At 43.1% G+C, this 18,921-nt stretch overlaps 1 protein-coding gene and 1 long non-coding RNA gene across 3 annotated transcripts in view; one reads left to right on the forward strand and one right to left on the reverse strand.

Annotated features, from left to right (window-relative positions):
* KIF26B (kinesin family member 26B) overlaps nt 1-18,921 on the forward strand; it is a 568,473-nt gene that overhangs the window by 220,058 nt on the left and 329,494 nt on the right. The window lies entirely within an intron of this gene.
* Nucleotides 8,534-18,724, reverse strand: LOC131381791 (uncharacterized). The gene is made up of 3 exons (XR_009210728.1): nt 18,271-18,724; nt 17,731-17,865; nt 8,534-9,629 (listed from the first exon to the last, which is right to left on the reverse strand). It is a non-coding gene; the product is annotated as an uncharacterized LOC131381791 (long non-coding RNA).

Consider the following 18,921-nt stretch of genomic DNA (forward strand, 5'->3'; position numbering starts at 1 on the left):
GCAGGTGGGACCGAGGCCTTGGTTTGAACTTGGCCACGGCCAAGAACCACAGTGTTAAGAAAGAATTTATCTGGTGCTGGCGCAATAGGTGCAGGGAAGAAAACAATGAATGTGTGTGGGTAGATGAGTGAAGGCTGAGAGACAGGTGTTTGTTTCTTACGGCTGCCATCACAATTTACTACTAACTATGTGGCTTTATTTTTTCTATTATTTATTTATTATTTTTTTGAGGCTGAGTCTTGCTCTATTGCCCAGGCTGGAGTGTGGTGGCACAATCTCGGCTCACTGCAACCTCCGCCTCCCAGGTTGAAGTGATTCTCCTACCTCAGACTCCTGAGTAGCTGGGGTTACAGGTGCGCACCACCACACCCAGCTAATTTTTGTACTGTTAGTAGAGACAGGGTTTCACCATGTTGGCCAGGATGGTCTCAAACTCCTGACCTCAGGTGATCTGCCTGCCTCAGCCTCCCAAAGTGCTGGGATTACAGGCGTGAGCCACTGTGCCTGGCTCGCTGCAACCTCTGCCTCCTGGGTTCAAGCGATTCTCCTGCCTCAGCCTCCCGAGTAGCTGGGATTACAGGCACATGCCACCACGCCTGGCTAATTTTTGTATTTTTAGTAGAGACGGGGTTTCACCATGATGGTCAGGCTGGTCTCGAACTCCTGACCTCAGGTGATCCACCTGCCTCAGCCTCCCAAAGTGCTGGAATTACAGGCGTGAGCCACCGTGCCCAGCCTGTGGCTTTAAAAGCAACAAAAATGTATTCTCATAGTTCTGGAGACTGCAAGTCTGAAATCAAGGTGTCAGCAGGTGGTGCTGTGCTTCCTCTGAAGGCCCCAGGGAAGAGTCCTTCCTCACCCCTTCCAGCTTCTGTTGGCTCCAGGCATTCCTTGGCTTCTGATGCATCCCTCCAATCTCTGTCGTAGGCCTCGCTGTGTCCTCTTCTTTTCTATAAGGACACAAGCCATTGGGTTTAGAGTCTACCCCAATGCAGTAGGATCTCATCTCAATCCTTAACTATTATATGGGTGCAAAAGCAGTTGTGAGTTTTGCCGTTAAAAATGATAGCAATCTCTGCAATTACTTTGCACCTATCTAATAATTACATCTGCAAAGACCCTATTTCCAAATAAGGTCACGTTCTAAATAGATAGACAGACAGACAGACAGATAACTAGCTAGCTAGATAAGATAGATAAATAAAAAGAAGAAAAGTGAAGTTGCAGAGGTAAAAGGTATATGCGGGCTCTTTCCTTGCTGAACCGCTAAATGAAGAAGGAGCAGATGCATTGTCCGTGGCTGGTCAGCAGTGGGGGATTTTCATTCATGTTCTTTGCTTGGAGGAAAAAAGGGAACAAGTGGAAAAGATAAAAATGGGCCAAGTAGAGAGAGAGAGGGACGTGTCATATCTGCATTCATCCTTATACTGGAGGGGAACCTCTCAAAAGCCAGACAAAATGAAAAAATACTCAGGGACAAAGTCAATGATCAACCTGTATGCGTGGGTTTTTCGTAGAATAACAGCCTCCTCTTCTGAACTTACAAAATACCCTGTAAGTCATTTGTGCTTTCACAACCACAGACGTAAATGTAAACAGCGCTTCTTGGACCACCACCTGAGAGTAGATAAATTTAAGTTGCGAGCCTAATCGGACTGATGCTGGGGGAGCCTTGTTCCTTCTCTACTGATCAAGCTGATAATTTGGTCTGTATTTTTTGTTTTTATCTTTAGTAACATTTCTAGGCTCTAAAAAGAGGCTAGAAACAGTAGGTAAGATGCTGTGTGCCTTAAAGGGGAATTTCTTAGTTACCATTAATAGTTATCATCCCTCCCCCTTTTTGATGTGGGTGAGAGGGGTTAGGTGGGGAGGGGTGGGGGGGGAATGTGGTTATTATCACCCAAGCAAGGGAGGAGTTATTTTCCCCTCCCAGGCAAAGCGTGGGTTGGGGGCAGAGCTGAGCATCGCTGCACAGGGGGTGAAACAGGTGAGAGAGAAGATTGCCTAGATGTAGATGCTTTTCACAGTTATCTTGTGTTTTAGAGGGCTGCCCACATCCTTTCTCACTCAGTCACCGTCCCCAGACCTTGTTCCCTCAGGCTGAATTTTCACTTTCCTATGGGTTAAAGAAAAGAGCCAGGGAGTATCCAGGCTCCATGGCGAGCAGGCCAAGGGGGAAACAACAGCTACTGCTTTTTTTCATTTTAATGACAAAGAAAACAGATCGTTTCAGAAAGTCTGAGGCTGATAATCATCAATGATTTTATCCAAGTCTCACGCAATGAGAGGTTGGGGTCATGCTGGATTTGCTGCTCATGCACCAGAAATAAAACACCAACTTCCTTGCTGACTTGTGACCTCAAGCGGGCTTCTTAACTGCTATGTGCCTGAATTTTCTCCTCTGCAGAGTGGAAACTTCCAGAGCTGTTATTGGGATCATGTGAGAGGGTGTGTGTTGCATACTTAGCGCTGTGTGTGACACATGGCAACTTCTCCGTTAAGTTGATTGAACCTTGAGTGCCATTTTCTTTTACTCAACTCAAGTTCACGTGACTCAAATTAAATAGAATCAGGACCCTCTTTTCCATTGTAAGAGCCAGTGGTAGATGAAAAAACATCACCAATTCCATAAAGTGAGTATCAAGCACATAAAATAAATGTTATCCTGCAACTCTGAAAACATCCCCTCCTTGACATATTGCCAAAAAATCAACTTTCCATATGTACATCACATCTCGTGTGAGAATGTCACATTTTAAGTAGATGTGATCTCATGTTATCATTAGTGGATTAATAAAATACTGAAAGGCTCATGGGCCAGTTTTCCCCCATATTTGGGGACCTTTCTAAGGGAGGAGGGAAAGCAGCAAATAGATTCAAATCATTTAAAATTTGACAGCGTAGTGGAGAGGTCACATTTAAAATAACCCAAACAAGTCAAACGTTATTATTTTGGAATTCATTTGAAATATCAAGCAATTCAGGCCTAGTTTATGATTCTTTTTTTGGTTCGTGATTCTTACTGAACTCTTTGAAACACAGGATTCAGCCCTTTCATTCTTGGTTTCCTTATTTATATGCTTATGGTATATTATTAATATGTTTGCTTTCTTATTCTTTTATGTATTTATAAAATATAAATCTTTCTTTTAAAATTATTATATAATTTGCAAGTTTTGATAAATTGGAAAATTGAAATGTCCTCGGCTGGGCGCGGTGGCTCATGCCTGTAATCCCAGCACTTTGGGAGGCCGAGACGGGTGGACCACCTGAGGTCAGGAGTTCAAGACCAGCCTGGCTAAGATGCTGAAACCCCGTCTCTACTAAAATCACAAAAATTAGCCGGGCATGCTGGCGGGCTCCTGTAATCCCAGCTCCTCAGGAGGCTGAGGCAGGAGAATCGCTTGAACCCGGGCGGCAGAGGTTGCAGTGGGCTGAGATTGTGCCATTGCACTCCAGCCTGGGTGACAGAGCAAGACTCTGTCTCAAAAAAAAAAAAAAAAAAAAAAAATCCTCACCTACCCCACCCCAGACATACACCTAATTCATTTCTAATTGAGATTTTACTGTGCTAACAGTCTTTAGTGTGATGAATTAGCATGCCTTTATCTTCTAGAGGTATCTGTGAGGATTAGTTAATGAGTCATGTATTTCATACGCTTAAGTCACTCCGAGGGAGTCATTTAGGTGTTTAGAAGCATATTAGCCACTAATTTTGGGACTCTGGAGACTTAGTCCATTTCTGCAACACCACTGGCCCTGAGGAGGTAACATATCCCTCCGTTGCTCATCTGAGAGCCTGGGCATGACTGAGACACTGGGGAGAAAAAAAGATTCCATATGAAAAGCAAAGACGGCGGCAGCCATGTCTGTATTCAAGGCTGTGGCTGGGAGTTGTCTAATTAGATGACTCATCTGAGCCAGCCTGATGGTTTCCATCACCTTCACTAGGCTGCTCCCCACCGTCCATTAGGCTGCCAGGCGCTGCGTCGCCGGGAAGATTGACCCCACCTGCTTGTTCATGACATGCTCCCTTTTGGTTGAAGCAAACAGACATGGTTGGAAGCAAGACTAGAAGGCAGCCCTCATGAATTACAAATGACAAAACTGAGGCCCAGGCCTGTCAGGCGACCTGTGCCAGGTCACACGGCTAGGAAGTGACAGCCATGGGAGTCAAACACAGGTCTCCCATGCATTTGCCCCTGCCCCAGCCCCTCTCTGGAGGGAACGGGACCGATTCCTCAGATAGGTCAGATTTGCAGGCCTCCTGGGGAGGGGCACCCACCGCACACACTCCTGACGTGATTTCTTTGGGGGCAATTTGGGGTGCCTAGGATTTCCAAGCCAGGTTCCATGTCTTATTCCTCTGCATAGCAGTTTAGAACTCAATGTGCTGTATTGTATCTCCTCCCTGGGAGGTGGGGAGGTTGGTGGGGTTAAAACCGAAAGACACTGATGGGCCAAAAAAAAATGAAAAAAAAAAAAAGGCTGTGTGGGCAATGCTGCCATCTAGTGAGACATACTTTAGCCAACCTAAGAAGCTGAATGGTCCTGGTAGAATCCCAACATAAAGTATTTCAATATCCTAAGCTTCATAAAAGGAGACAGGGCCATCTCCCTGTCAGTAGCGTGGTCTTTAACAGAGTAGTGAAGGGTTGAATTCAGTGTCCCAACATCTCTCCTTCAGAAAGGACCCATGGCCCAATCAGATCTTCTGTGAGAATGGAACTTGGTTTTGGCCTGGTAGAAAGACCACACAGATCTACATGTGAATGCTGGCTCACCTATTTAGTAGCTGAGGCATGTTTGTTGTTGTTGTTGTTGTTGTTTTAATTGTGGTAAAATATGCCTTATACAAAAAATGTGTCATTTGAATCATTTTTAAGTGTACAGTTCATCAAGCTTGTCCAACCCGCAGCCTGCAGGCTACATGAGGCCCAGGATGGCTCTGAACGCAGCCCAACACAAGTTCGTAAATTTTCTTAAAACATTGCGAGATTTTTTTGGTGATTTCTTTTTGTTTTTTAACTCATCAGCTATCATTAGTGTCAGTGTTTTTTAAGTGTGGCCTAAGACGGTTCTTCTTCTTCAAATGTGGCCCAGGGAAGCCGAAAGATTGGACATCCCTGACTCTTCCATAGCATTAGGTACATTCACAGGACGTGCAGCCATCACCACCATCCACCTCCAGAACGCTCTGCATCTCCCCAAACTGCAAGTCCGCACCCTTTCAGCACTCACTCTCACCCATTCTCCCTCCCAGCAGCCCCTGGTCACCACCATTCCACTTTGTCTCCGTGAATCTGACTGCTCCATGTCCCTCATATAAGTGGGATCACACAGAACTTCTCCTTTGGTTAATGGCCTATTGCACTTGGCATAATGTCCTCAAGTTTCATCCGTATTGTGTCATATGTCAGAATTTCCTTCCTTTTACAGGCTGAATAGTATGCTGGTGTATGTATATACCATATTTTGTTTATCCATTAATGTATCAACATTGAGTTGCTTCCACCTCTTGGTTCTTGTGAATAATTCTGCTGTGAACATGGGTATACACATGTTTCTTTGAGACCTTGCTTTCAATTCTTTTGGATATATCCAGAAGTAGAACGGCTGGGTCATATGGTGGTTCTGTTTTTAATTTCTTGGGGAACCGCCATACTGTTTTCCTTAGTAGCGGCCCAATTTTACACTCCCACCAAGAGTGCATACGTGTTCCAGTTTCTCCATATCCTCCCCAATGCTTCTTTCCTCTTCACAATAGCCATCCTAATGGGTGTGAGGTGGCATCACATTGTGGTGTGGATCTGCGTTTCCCTCATCATTAGTGACGTTGAGCATCTTTTCATGTATCTTGGCCATTGGTAAGCTGAGTAATATTTGGTAAATTACTTGACCGCTCAAAGCCTCAATTTCCTCTTCTATAGAATGGGGATAGTATCTATCCCCTAGTATAGTATATATGGCCTAAGATTGCTGTGAAGATTAAGTTCATTATTCTAAAAGAAATAAATTGTTTTTAGTTCTGTGCACTGTTCTAAGCACAGGTTTTTTTGTGAGTGCATATGTTTAGTCTTTTGTGATTGAGACAGAGTTTCACTCTTGTTGCCCAGGCTGCAGTGCAATGGCACAATCTCAGCTCACCACAACCTCCGCCTCCTGGGTTCAAGTGATTCTCCTGCCTCAGCCTCCGGAGTAGCTGAGATTACAGGCATGCGCCACCATGCCCAGCTAATTTTGTATTTTTAGTACAGAGGGGTTTCTCCATGTTGGTCAAGCTGGTCTCAAACTCCCGACCTCAGGTGATCTGCCCGCCTCGGCCTCCCAAAGTGCTGGGATTACAAGCGTGAGCCACCGCGCCCAGCTAGCACTGGTTTTAAATTTTATATATATACATGTTCTATATTGTATATATACATAAATTATTTTTATATATGTCACAATTTTACTAAATATATACTTACATATATTTTTATATAATTTATATATAAATTATTTTTAATAAAATATATATTTTATACACACACACACACACACACACACACATATATATATATAGAGAGAGAGAGAGGCAAACTCCAACCTGAGAAGCTCTATAAAGTCAACCCGCACAGATTACTCACAGAGCATGGCTCTCTGCTTATTGCAGCCCGAAGGCAACACATTTAAAGGTGAGGTAGACATACCTAAAATAATTAACATGTCCCTGAAAAATAGTGGTGGAATTGGTGAATTTAGAAAACCGAGGCATCCCTCCCATCTGAACACGGTATCCGTGTGTTTTTAGCAGTAATCTTATGATTAATATCCTGAACATAACCTTCGTGCAGGGTCCACTCTGCAGCTTAGAGATTCATTCCCAGCCTACTTCAAAGGCAGCTGAGACTGTGTATTGGAGTTTCTGTTCAAGACAACGGTTTCTTGTTTTCCTCTAAAGACAGATTGTACTTTCTCATGTAAATAGCCTTTTTGATAGAGTGCAGGTGCTTCCAGGGATTAACTGCTGCTATTAGGCTAGGTGGCCCACTCTCTCCAAACACCCTGTTCAAACAGCCAGTGCTTCATCATAGTTTATGAAACTGGCAACTTAGAAGCAGCAGCCACTTTGTTGAGTCTATTAGGCGGTAGGAGAAGGATCGGTAGCAGAGAAATGAAAGTTCTTGTGCACAAATAATGAGTAGAAAAGATGAACGGTGGTTGCTGGTGCTTTCTGAACAAAATGAGGGCAAGGGGTGCTGTCCACTAATAAGTGTCATTTAGAGCCTTTATTCTCCTAGAAAAAGGGCTGCCGATCTGCTCTCCACTGAGAAGGTGATTTGCCGACTTGTTCCTGAACGTGTGCCTGGGTTGCTAAAACTTGCAGAAAGTGTATCAGCTGTTGAAGTGGCCTTTCCTTTGGGAAAACTGTGCAGACAGCAAAGAGAGTACAAAACACGAAAATCTTAATTCCGTTCCCTCTTCTGCCACTTTCAGTATGACCTTGGGCAGGTTTTCTACCTGCACAGAGAAAAACTGAAGTCGCACGCTGCTCTTGGTTTTCTCAGCCTGGAGCAGATGCCTTTGAGAGCTGCCACTTCCCGTTCCCCTGACAGTGTGCCGGCTTATGAGGCTGTTTTTCTTTCCAAAGTTACCAAATCCACTGTCTCTCCACTTTGGGGCCATCTGTGAATATCACTAACTCAGTATTACAGTAACAAAAATAACAATTATAGCTACCACTTGGGTACTTACTATATGCCAGGCACTGTGCTGAGGGCTTTGTGTGTCTTAATGCATTCAAGCTTCATAACATTCCTATGAAGTAAGTAAATTATTCCCATTTGAATTAGTTAATGAATTCATCATGACAGGATCTCTTTCTGTTGCCCAGCTGGATGCTGTGGTGCGATGACCGCTCACTGCAGTCTTGAACTCCTGGGCTCAAGTGGTCCTCCCGCTTTTACCTCCCACAGTGCTGGATTACAAGCATAAGCCGCCATGCCTGGCCCATTCGCATTTTAAAGATAAGGAAAATGAGGTACAAGTTGATAGAAATAGACAGTATCTCACCACCTGCATGGAGGAATCACACATTTATGGAGTCCTAAACATTTAATCAACAACTGTTTTATCGAGCATTTACTTTGTTATTGGTTGAAATTAAGAAGACTGATAAATACCATGAGTTAATAAAAAGTTTTATGTTAATAGTAAACTTGTTTAGGAGGTCTGGTTTTGTCTGACTTGAAATATTAAGGATATATGTGTAGGTTTAGGTAAGAATACATACTTGGTTTAGGACTGTTCATATTAAGTTACATAGTCCTCAGCCTTAATTCACCTCACTTCTCCCCATACATCTTATGTCTTTTTCTTTCTTCTTTTTGCTGTTAAATTACAGCATCACCTCTTGATCATTCTAAGACCTAATCATCTAGCTTGTAAATTATTCATACTTTTCCCCTCACCTCACCCCTCTCTTTTGGATTTTATCCATTTATCTGCATCTCTGAGAATAGGTGGGCAACAGAAATAAAAGGATTCAGTGACAATAAGTTCATTCTGTCATTTATTAGCAACTTACACAACAAGTTTGGCAAAAAAGAAAATGGGAACTAAAATAGAGTAATTAAAAAGAAAGTCACTATTTAAACACTGCAAATCTTTCTACCTCTTCTAAGTAGAAATTAATTAGCTCCTAACAGCTAACTAATAGACTAAGTGGAAAATAGACCAGTGCAACAGTTGGGGTTAATTGGTACAAATATATTGATTACAGTAACTAGTCATTAAATGTTTTATAAGGTATATATGCTACTAGTATAATCTCTGTGTGGGCATCATCTACTGAGTGCATGGATGCCATAAACACATCATGCTTAGAACCAGGCGTTTAAACGCTCTCTGGAGTACTTTTACATTGTAGTGCCCTGAATCTACATGCCTGTTTGTTATCATTGGGACGGCAGCTCAGGACAGGATTATAAAGAGATGGAAAGAAGAGCAAACCTGGGGCGGCATGGAGCTGTCATGAGAATGGTATTTTCGGGAGCTGGGGAAGAGGCAGAGAAGGAAGGGAAAACATTTAAAAAGGGCAAAGCATGGACTTCATCCCTTAGCTGTACAGACACGGCCCTTGGTAGTTAGGTGACGTGAAGCCACGTGCACTCAGGCAGGTAGTGGGGAAGGCTGCTTCTCCAACAGACGGAGAGAGGGAGATTGGCAGACCGCTGGCTTAGGAGGAAGACAGCAGCAGAAGGGCTGTGTGTGCGAAGGCAGGGTCACAGATATTTAGAACGAAGCCCAAAGTCCTTGAAGGTTGGTTGGATGTGGGAAAAGAGAGAGGATGGTGAGGCCGAGACTCTGGTTTCTGTGCTGGGTGTTGCATGGACGGTAAGCTATTAACCGTGCAGAGAAAGCCGAAAGAGTGAGGCTGAGCAGACGAGGGAAGAGTTCCGTTTTGGACATACCGGCTCTGGGGTGTCTGTGGGGCTCTCCCGTGCGGGACAGATGTGAATGGGCATCTGGTCGGGGCAGGACTTCGTTGTGCATCGGAAGTGGGTACAGATGAGCCTCGTAGGTCAGAGATTCTAAAGCTAAAGTTTAAAGTTCTTCTGGGTCGTCTCCACGGCACCGTCTTGTCAATGCTGTAATAGACATAAGCTGTGTTACTATGTTCTGGCCACACTGTATAAGGTCACACAAGTATTCATTCATTCAGCAAACATGAAGCAGGCCTTGTGCTCATTCCTGAGGACACAAAGGACCATGCGTCCGATGCTTGAGGTAGGGCTCTGCCTGTTACCAGTGCGTCTTGGTGTAGGGAAACCAGTGGGGGCAATGGTGTTCTAATTGCCTTTTCTTGATCTGCTCTAGTGTGTGTCTTGGATGGGAGGCAGCTTACAGATGTGCCTTTAAAAAAGAAATTCATTAATTATTTATTATATGTTAACACATTATAGTTACATAGATATTTATGGGGTACAATATGGTATTATGATTTTTGAATACTATATGAAATGATTAATTAACGTATCCATCACCTCAGATATTTAACTTTTTTAGTGTTAAAAACATTAGAAAATTATCAACTTAGGCCAGGCCCAATGGCTCACGCCTGTAAGGGATTCCCAGCACTTTGGGAGGCAGAGGTGGGCAGATCATCTGAGGTCAGGAGTTCAAGACCACCCTGGCCAACATGGTGAAACTCTGTCTCTACTAAAAATACAAAAATTAGCCAGGCATCGTGGCATGCACCTGTAATCCCAGCTACTCAGGAGGCTGAGGCAGGAGAATTGCTTGAACCTGGGAGGCGAAGGTTGCAGTGAGCTGAGATTGTGCCATTGCACTCCAGCCTGGGCAACACAGCAAGACTCTGTCTCAAAAAAAAAAAAAAGAAAAAGAAAATTATCAATTTAGCAATATTGAAATGTGCAGCACTCAATTATTAGCTGTATTCAGCCTGCTGTGTAATTGATCTAAAAAAAAAAAAAAAAAAAGACAAGTGTATTCTTCCTATCTAACTGAGGCTTTGTACCCTTTGAGCCCAGTGACCCCGATGCCTTGATGGGGGCCGGGGACTATGACCCAGGCTTTGCTGAGCAATGAGGGAGCATGCTACTTCTGGGCTCAGGGCTGGAGGGCTCCAGCTGCCCATCTGGGTTGCCACTATGGAGGGGAGCTAGACGTTGACCACCTGCCATGCAGAATGTGATTGCCTCCCCCTCACAGCCCGGTTATGGTGTAGGTCAATACAGCAAGGCTCAGAGGGTTCCAGGAACCCGGCTTCAAGATTGCCATTAGCATCATTTCCTCCTTAAACAACCTCCTGTTTATAGCTCTCCATTGATAAGATATGCAATGAACAACTTCATCAGGTTAAACTACAGCAAATGTCACCACTTATTTTGTCACTTTCTGATCCTGGGGGGAGAAAAACAGTGCAGCATGAAATATTAAACTGTTTATTCAGTATTTAGTTCATTCAGTGTTTTTGGATGCCCACTACGTGCCAGGGGGAGTAAAGATGAGACAGGCTTAGTCCTTCTCTTGAGGGATCTCGCCAAGCGCAGTGTTTGGTGATGCAGGTCACACTGGGGACATGCCATGGCAGGGGCACAGATGTCAGCTGGGGGAGCAGAGATGAAGGCCAGATATGAATTCCTCTGGGCATCTGAAAGAATGCTTCACAGCTTTGAATTAGATGAACTGTTTATAGGAATGGTAATCCAGAAACAAATACTAAATGTTGTATGGTAGGGTGTACTAGAGGCTGTATTATCTGATCTAGCTCTTTTTTTTTTTTTTTTTTTTTTTTTTGAGAGATGGAAGTTTGCTCTTGTCACCTAGGCTGGAGTGCAGTGGCGTGATCTCTGCTCTCTGCAACCTCTGCCTCCTAGGTTCAAGTGATTCTGCAGCCTCAGCCTCCCGAGTAGCTGGGACTACAGATGCCCATCACCCTACCTGGCAAATTTTTGTATTTTTAGTAGAGATGCGGTTTTACCATGTTGGCCAGGCTGGTCTCAAACTCCTGACCTCAGGTGATCCACCTGCCTTGGCCTCCCAAAGTCCTGGGATTACAGGCATGAGCCACTATGGCCGGCCCCGATCTAACTCTTGATTCCTCCTTTATAACTATTCATCAGACTGGGCAACATAGCAAGAACCCGACTATCAAAAACAAATCAGCCAGGCATGGCGGCACATGCCTGTGGTCCCAGTGCTTTGGGAGGCTGGGGCGGGAGGATGGCTTGAGCCTGCAGGTCGAGACTGCAGTGAGCTATGATCACGCCATTGCACTCCAGCCTAGACAACAGAGTGAGACCCTATCTCAAAAAAAAACCGCAACAAACAAACAAAAATCCCCTATATTTCTGCTTCCCTAATATGCACGATAACAGCAGCAGACAGGGCTGCTGTGACACCTGCCCAAAGTGTAACTGGACATCTGTGTGGACTCCTGGAGTTTGGGGAGAATAGGAAGGCGTCAAGGCTAAGTACAGGTCCCATCTCTCTCCCTCATCCACTTCCCCCAACCTCTGGTCATTCGCCAAGAAATGTTCACAGTCCTGGGCTGCGGTTACTAACTTTGATCTCATGCGTGCTTCTCTTTTTGAGGCCAGAATAGGCCATTTTGAAACCTGGAGTTAAAATGTCCCCTGGTTCCAGCCCTTCCCTTTGGGAAACTGAGCAGCAGAGTTGCAGCCTCTCTCCCTGGTGGCTCATCTCTGTGAGACGAGTGGTGTCCTCAGAAGTGACATGGAAGCTATTGTGACAGAGATGTTTTGGGTCAGAAACTTTCCATTAGTATTTGGAGAGAATTGATCTCATTGGAAAAAGGACCATGATATGAACAAGTCCGTTGTTTTTGTCGTAGTATTTTTTAAAAAACGTTCTAAGGAGAAGATTTACACGACCAGTTTCTTTCTGGACGGATACTTCTTCCTGGATGGAAGGAATAAGAAAAGTATATAAAGTAGCTCACATGGAAAATATTTTTCCTTTGGTGAAAAGTGGAACTAAAGTACCACTTGTGGTATGCACTTCTAATTACTGAAGCAAAAGCCGCTGCTTGCGATGCTAAGTCACATCAACATCCCAGTCCTGATTGGCTCAGATTTCCTCTTTTTTTCTCATCTTGCACATACAATGCTGTTAGCATTTACCGCGGTGTTTGAAAACTGCCAAGATAATGACTATGTTAATTAATCTGGCCCAGGATATTTTCACCATAAACAGGAGTGTGACTGAGTAGGTCCCTCGTTCCTTCTACATCTGCCTCCTGCCTTCCCTAGAGAGAAGTGAATCTAAGTCATGCTGGAAAGATGGTGCCTAAACTGCACCTTAAGGGGGAAAGGGCTAACGGCTGTCCTCCCATAGCCCTTTCAGCACTGTGATCAATCTGACCCTTACATTCAATTTGTCTGCAATTGTATTTCTATTAGCAATGCTGCTCTGAGTCTGTTGGGTGGGAGACATCCAATTGGTGGGTTGTTTCTGAACACTGGACCAGCCCAAGGAATATGTCAAGGAAAGTCAGGGTGAGATTTGAACTGTGCGCACCTTCGCCTGAAGCCAGTCTCCTGTAACTGACTCTGGGACAGTAAGCATTACAGAAGACAGCAGTGTCCCTGATGTTGGAAGGGTCACCCCTTAAGTCAGGCTTGCAGTAAAAGCTTATTCCAAAGAATGTCATCTCTCAATCTATCTCTCTCTCTCGCCAGGAAAGTTCCGCTTTGTTAGCTCTAGTGCTTAATGATTTGAGGGTTCACACTGTGTCCACTCTCAAAAAAGCCCATTTTCTTTTTTTTTGAGACAGTTTCACTCTTGTCACCTGGGCTGGAGTGCAATGGCATGGCCTCGGCTTACTGCAACCTCTACCTCCTGGGTTCAAGCGATTCTCCTGCCTCTGCCTCCTGAGTAGCTGGGATTACAGGCATGCGCCATCATGCCCGGCTAATTTTGTATTTTTAGTAGAGACAGGGTTTCACCACATTGGCCAGGCTGGTCTTGAACTCCTGACCTCAGGTGACCTCGGCCTCCCAAAGTGCTAGGATTACGGGCATAAGCCACCACTCCTGGCCAGAAAAAAAAAAAAAAAAAGCCCATTTTCACGTACATACACTCACGTGTGCATGCAAGCATGCAGTCTTCTTCCTGGCAGAACTGGAATGAGTTAAATTTTGTCCATTTTTATTACTAGAATTGGCTAATAGGGAGCCATAGTTTATAATGCATCAACATTAAAAATGAAATTATATTTTGAGCTCACTGCATATAACCATGTTTACCCTCTGAAAAGATATTGTCCTCCCTTGAATATTTGACGCAGTAAATTATGTTTTGGAGGAATGCTTAAGTTACCTATGAAGTATCCATTTTTTTAAATGTTGTTTTTTTCTATTAGTTTTTAAATTAAATGGTACATGCGCATAATTTAAAGATCTAAGCCATTTGATAAGACTTGATATGAAAGACGCCAGCCCAACGCTGCGAATGCAGTGAGACGTTTCCTCCTTTCCCAAGGCTCATTCATATTCATCTCCCTGTTTTAACATTCTTAGGTTGCTCCTTCCTGATTTACTTAGTTAAAGGTTTCCTATTACAGCAGTTCTCAAAGTGTGCTCCACAGACCATCTGAGTCCCTAAGACCCTTTCACTGGGTTTATGAGATCGAAACTATTTTCATATAATACTCCGACGCTATCTGCCTTTTTTACGGTTTTGACATTTGCTCTAATGGAGCAAAGGCAATGGTGGATAAAACTGCTGGCTTCTTGGCATGAATCAAGGTGGTCACGCCAAGCTATGCTGGTCATGCTGTTACTCATTGTCATATATTTGGATATTTGGAGGGTTTTCTTTTTTAAGAAGTACAGTGTTACTTGATTTTATTTTATTTATTTTATTTTTTATTTTTGAGACAGAGTCTCACTCTGTCGCCAGGATGGAGTGCAGTGGTGCAGTCTCGGCTCACTGCAACCTCCGCCTCCCGGGTTCCAGTGATTCTCCTGCCTCACCCTCCCGAGTAGCTGGGACTACAGATGCCCGCCACCATGCCTGGCTAATTTCTTTGTGTTTTTGTAGAGACAGGGTTTCACCATGTTGGCCAGGATGGTCTTGTGATCCGCCGGCCTTGGCCTCCCAAAGTGCTGGGGTTACAGGTGTGAGTCACTGCGCCCGGAGCCTACTTGAGTTTATTTGATGGGGTAGTAAAAATAATTTTAATGAATCGAGAAATAGATGTTGACACGCGAAGCGCTTGGGTGGCATAGGACGTTCAGTTGCATTAGTCGCAAGCTCTACTAGCCTTGCCCCCTCCGCCAGTAGAATACATTTTTACTTGAAGGAATAACAAACCAACAAACCATGGTTATTCAGAAGTAGGTATTATGAAGACATTTTCTCAAAAGGAATGAAACTTTGCCACTTAAAGGAAAATTTTCCTTTGCTTTGTTTATTCATCATAAAAATTTGGCCTAGCATGATGGTACATGCCTTTAGTCCAAGCCATTTGGGAGGCTGAGGCAGGAGGATCACTCAAGTCTAGGGAAGTTCCAGACCAACCAGGGCAATATAGCAAGACCCTGTCTCAAAAAAAGAAAAAAAAAACCCATAAAATTTTGAGCTTTCAATTAAAAGATAAAATTTTGAAAACTTGATTCTACCACCATGGGCCTGAAAGCTTTCCAATACTAAAATATTTTTCTGGTAAGATTTGTGGTGATATTAACAAATGGGATTTTTGGATGCTGTATTATGGAATGGGTCAACGTCTGGAAGATACAGATAACTCGGTAAACCAATATTTTCCAAATGACCTTTGCATTATGTTACAAAATCTTGCAGCAAAAGATCCATTCACAGTACAAGGTAGCCTAATTGATTTTAGTACAATGTGGTACTAAAAGTTTATTAATATATTTAATAGTTTCAGATTGCTCATTTCATGAAATGTTAAGAAACTACCACTTGTTGGTTTTTAGTGTAGTTTCTAAGAACGTGTGCACAGTTATCTGAATACTCCTATTCAAACACTCCTCCATATTCCAACTGCTTGTCTTTATGAGGCTGGGTTTTCTTTAGATATCTCAATGGAAAACACATATCCAGACATGAGCCACACAACCGAAATAATATAAGCAACTCATTAAAGAGATTTGTGAGCTGGGGATGGTGGCTCACACCTGTAATCCCAGCACTTTGGCAGGCCAGTTTGGGAGGATCGCTTGGGGCCAGGGGTTCACAGTCATGCCTTCCAAGATCATGCCACGGCACTCCAGCCTGAGTGACAAAGCAAGACCCTGACTCTTAAAAAAAAAAAAAAAGAGAGAGAGAGATTTGTGAAAATGTAAAACAGCAATGCCACTTTTCTTACTAAGTTTTTGTTTAGAAAATAATTACATTTCATAAAGTATGTTATTTATGCCAACATGTGATAGGTTTATTATTTTAAAATAAATAAATGCATCTATATTTTAAAGTTTTCATTTAATTTCTAGTATAGTGACTATCAATAGGTATATAGTGTATTTATGGTTGCTCTTATGACAGAGTAACCAGTCCAGACTGGAGCAGATCAGGAGACCCTGGGAAAGAACTCGTCAGAAAGATATGATGATTATTATAACTCCTATGTTGGAACATTTTGAGAGCAGAGTTACAGAACAAGAAGGAGAGTTTTGGATGGAACTCCTAATAAATACATAGAAAACAAAGCAAATTGAAAAAAAAAAACAAGATTAAAAACATCGAACAAAAATGGAAAAGCTCTTTGGGGCTCTTGGTAATTTTTAAGATTATGAAGAGGTCCTGAAACGAAAGAGTTTGAGAATCACCTGCCTTCTGTGTAATTACGAAACCTGAAGGTTCAGTTCTCTTTCACCACCACCCACCCCAATCCTACGCCACAGAAATGTTCACTTCTTGTCTTCCCATTGCCCTAACAATTTGTTATGATTTGGGTTGGATCAATATTCTATATTATGATTTATGTAAAGGTTATATAAAAATATTACTCTGAGTACATAGAGGCTGTTTGCAGCTGAGCTATGTAATGTGGCTTTTCATTTAAATGTACAAAAGGGATACATTTTTTGATACCTCGGATCTGAACTATCCACTCGATTGCTGGTTTTTGGCTCAGTGTTAGAGTTCTAGGTTAGATGTCATTTTCCTCAGAATTGTGAAGGCATTTCTCTATGGTCTTAGAGCTTCTGATGTTGCTGTTGAACAGTCTGAATCTGGATCATTTATGTAAAACATCTCCCTCTCCCTTCCCCGTTCCCTGCCCCTGCCCCTCCTGAAGCCTGTCTCTTTAGTGTTGAGAAATGTCACAGGGATGTCTTTTGGCGTGGAGCTAATGGCATCCTTTGTGCTGGCACCCGGCAGTCCTTTCAGTCTACTAATTCATGTTGGCCTGTTCTAGGAAATATTCTTTAATTATTTTTTAACAGTGTTTTTCCTTGCATTTTCTTTTTTATTCTTTTTGTAACTCCTGTTATTTGGTCTTATTGTCTAGTTTAAAAATTTTTGGGGGCTGGGTGCGGTAGCTCATGCTTGTAATCCCAGCACTTTGGGAGGTCGTAGTGGGTGGATCACCTGAGGTCAGGAGTTCGGGACCAGCCTGTCCAACATAGTGAAACCCTGTCTCTACTAAAAATACAAAAATTAGCCAGATGTGGTGGTGCATGCCTGTAATCCCAGCTGTTGGGAGGCTGAGGCAGGAGAATCGCTTGAACCCAGGAGGCAGAGTCTGCAGTGAGCCAAGATCACGCCACTGCACTCCAGCCTGGGCAACAGAGTGAAACTCTGTCTCAAAAAAAAAAATTTTGTCTTTTCTTTCCTATTTGTCAAACTTTTTAAAAACTTCATCTTGTAAATAATTGGTTGAGATGTTGTTCTTTTCTGCTGTAATAATTTTAATTTCCAAGAGCTTCTCTTTGTTGTTTCTTTGTCTCTGCATCTTCCTTTTTTATGGCATTCTGTTCTTGCTTCATGGATGCAATATTTTCATTGATCTCTCAGAACGTTTGATACTTGGTTTTGTTTCGTTCTGTTTCACTTTTATTCTTCCTGTATTGTTTCTCCTTCCGCAAAGATGGCTTCTGTTGTTTTGTTTTCTTCTCTTTTGTATCATATGTTTCCCTCAAATATTTGGTGATCCTTGGCTGACTGATTGTAATTTAGGAGTGGGACACAGAATAACTCAAGGAGGAGCATGGAAGGGATTGGTGAGTGTGGTCTTACCTGTATGGTGACTTGAAGAAGCCATTTTCTTCCATTTCTTTAGTTCTTTTCTTTTGAGTTGTTGAGATCTCCCAGGAAAGACTCATCTAATTTCCAGCTTGCTGAGTGTAAATTTTGGCTGCCAGGTTTTGGGAGCTAAGAGGAAGAAGACAAGGGAGATTTCAAATTTAGTGTGTAAACCTTGACTCAATCCCCTTGTTTTTGGTTTCCTGCTTCTAACTGAACCTAGTGTGTTCTAGCCTAGATGCCCTGGGTGTTATTCTCTCCGAGAACAAACCTTTAATCTCTGCCAGGTGGGGAGGTACAGTCACCCAGCTACCTGGGGGAGAGGAAGGGATCGGGGATTCTAACTGCTTCTTAAACAGAGTTGCAATCAGTCCCCCTGGCCTTAGCTCCACCGTTGTCCTCACTGCCTGCAATATCTGGGGCCACCAACTGTTGAGCCTTTTGGGGGTTTTGAGGTCTGACCTGTGTTGTTTGCAGCTTTGCCTATCACTAGCTTGAGACTCATCTTTGGATCAGCAGACAGTTACCACTCACCTGTCTTGGCTCCAGCTTTTAAAATCTTGTTGCGGTTCCTTCCTCTCCCATTTTCTCTGTTGTTGGGAGTTTCTGCCATCTTAAAAATTCTTTATTGTCATTTTATTAGGGTTTCAGGAGAGAGCAGTGCTCCATGCATGTATTTAATCCACTATCTTTAACCAGAAGTATTTTTTTAAACATTGGGAAAGCAGGCTGGGTGCCGTGACTAACGCCTGTAATCCTAGCATTTTAGGAGGCCGAGGTGGGCAGATCACCTGAGGTCAGGAGTTCAAGACAAACCTGGCCAACATGGTGAAATCCCATCTCTACTAAAAATATAAAAATTAACCAGGCGTGGTGGCACACGCCTGTAGTCTCAGTTACTTGGAAGGCAGAGGCAGGAGAATTGCTTGAACCAGGGAGGCAGAGGTTGTATAGAGCCAAGATTGCACTACTGCACTCCAGCCTGGGCAGCAGAGCAAGACTCTGTCTCAAGAAATAAAAAATATAAATATAAAAATATAAAGCATTAAAAAGTACCTTCAAGTTTTTCTTTCTTTCTTTCTCTCTTTCTTTCTTTCTTTCTTTCTTTCTTTCTTTCTTTCTTTCTCTTTCTTTCTTCTTTCTTTCTTTCTTTCTTTCTTTCTTTCTTTCTTTCTTTCTTTCTTC

Source organism: Hylobates moloch, unplaced genomic scaffold (genome assembly GCF_009828535.3).
Source record: "Hylobates moloch isolate HMO894 unplaced genomic scaffold, HMol_V3 SCAFFOLD_18, whole genome shotgun sequence".
NCBI lineage: Eukaryota > Metazoa > Chordata > Mammalia > Primates > Hylobatidae > Hylobates > Hylobates moloch.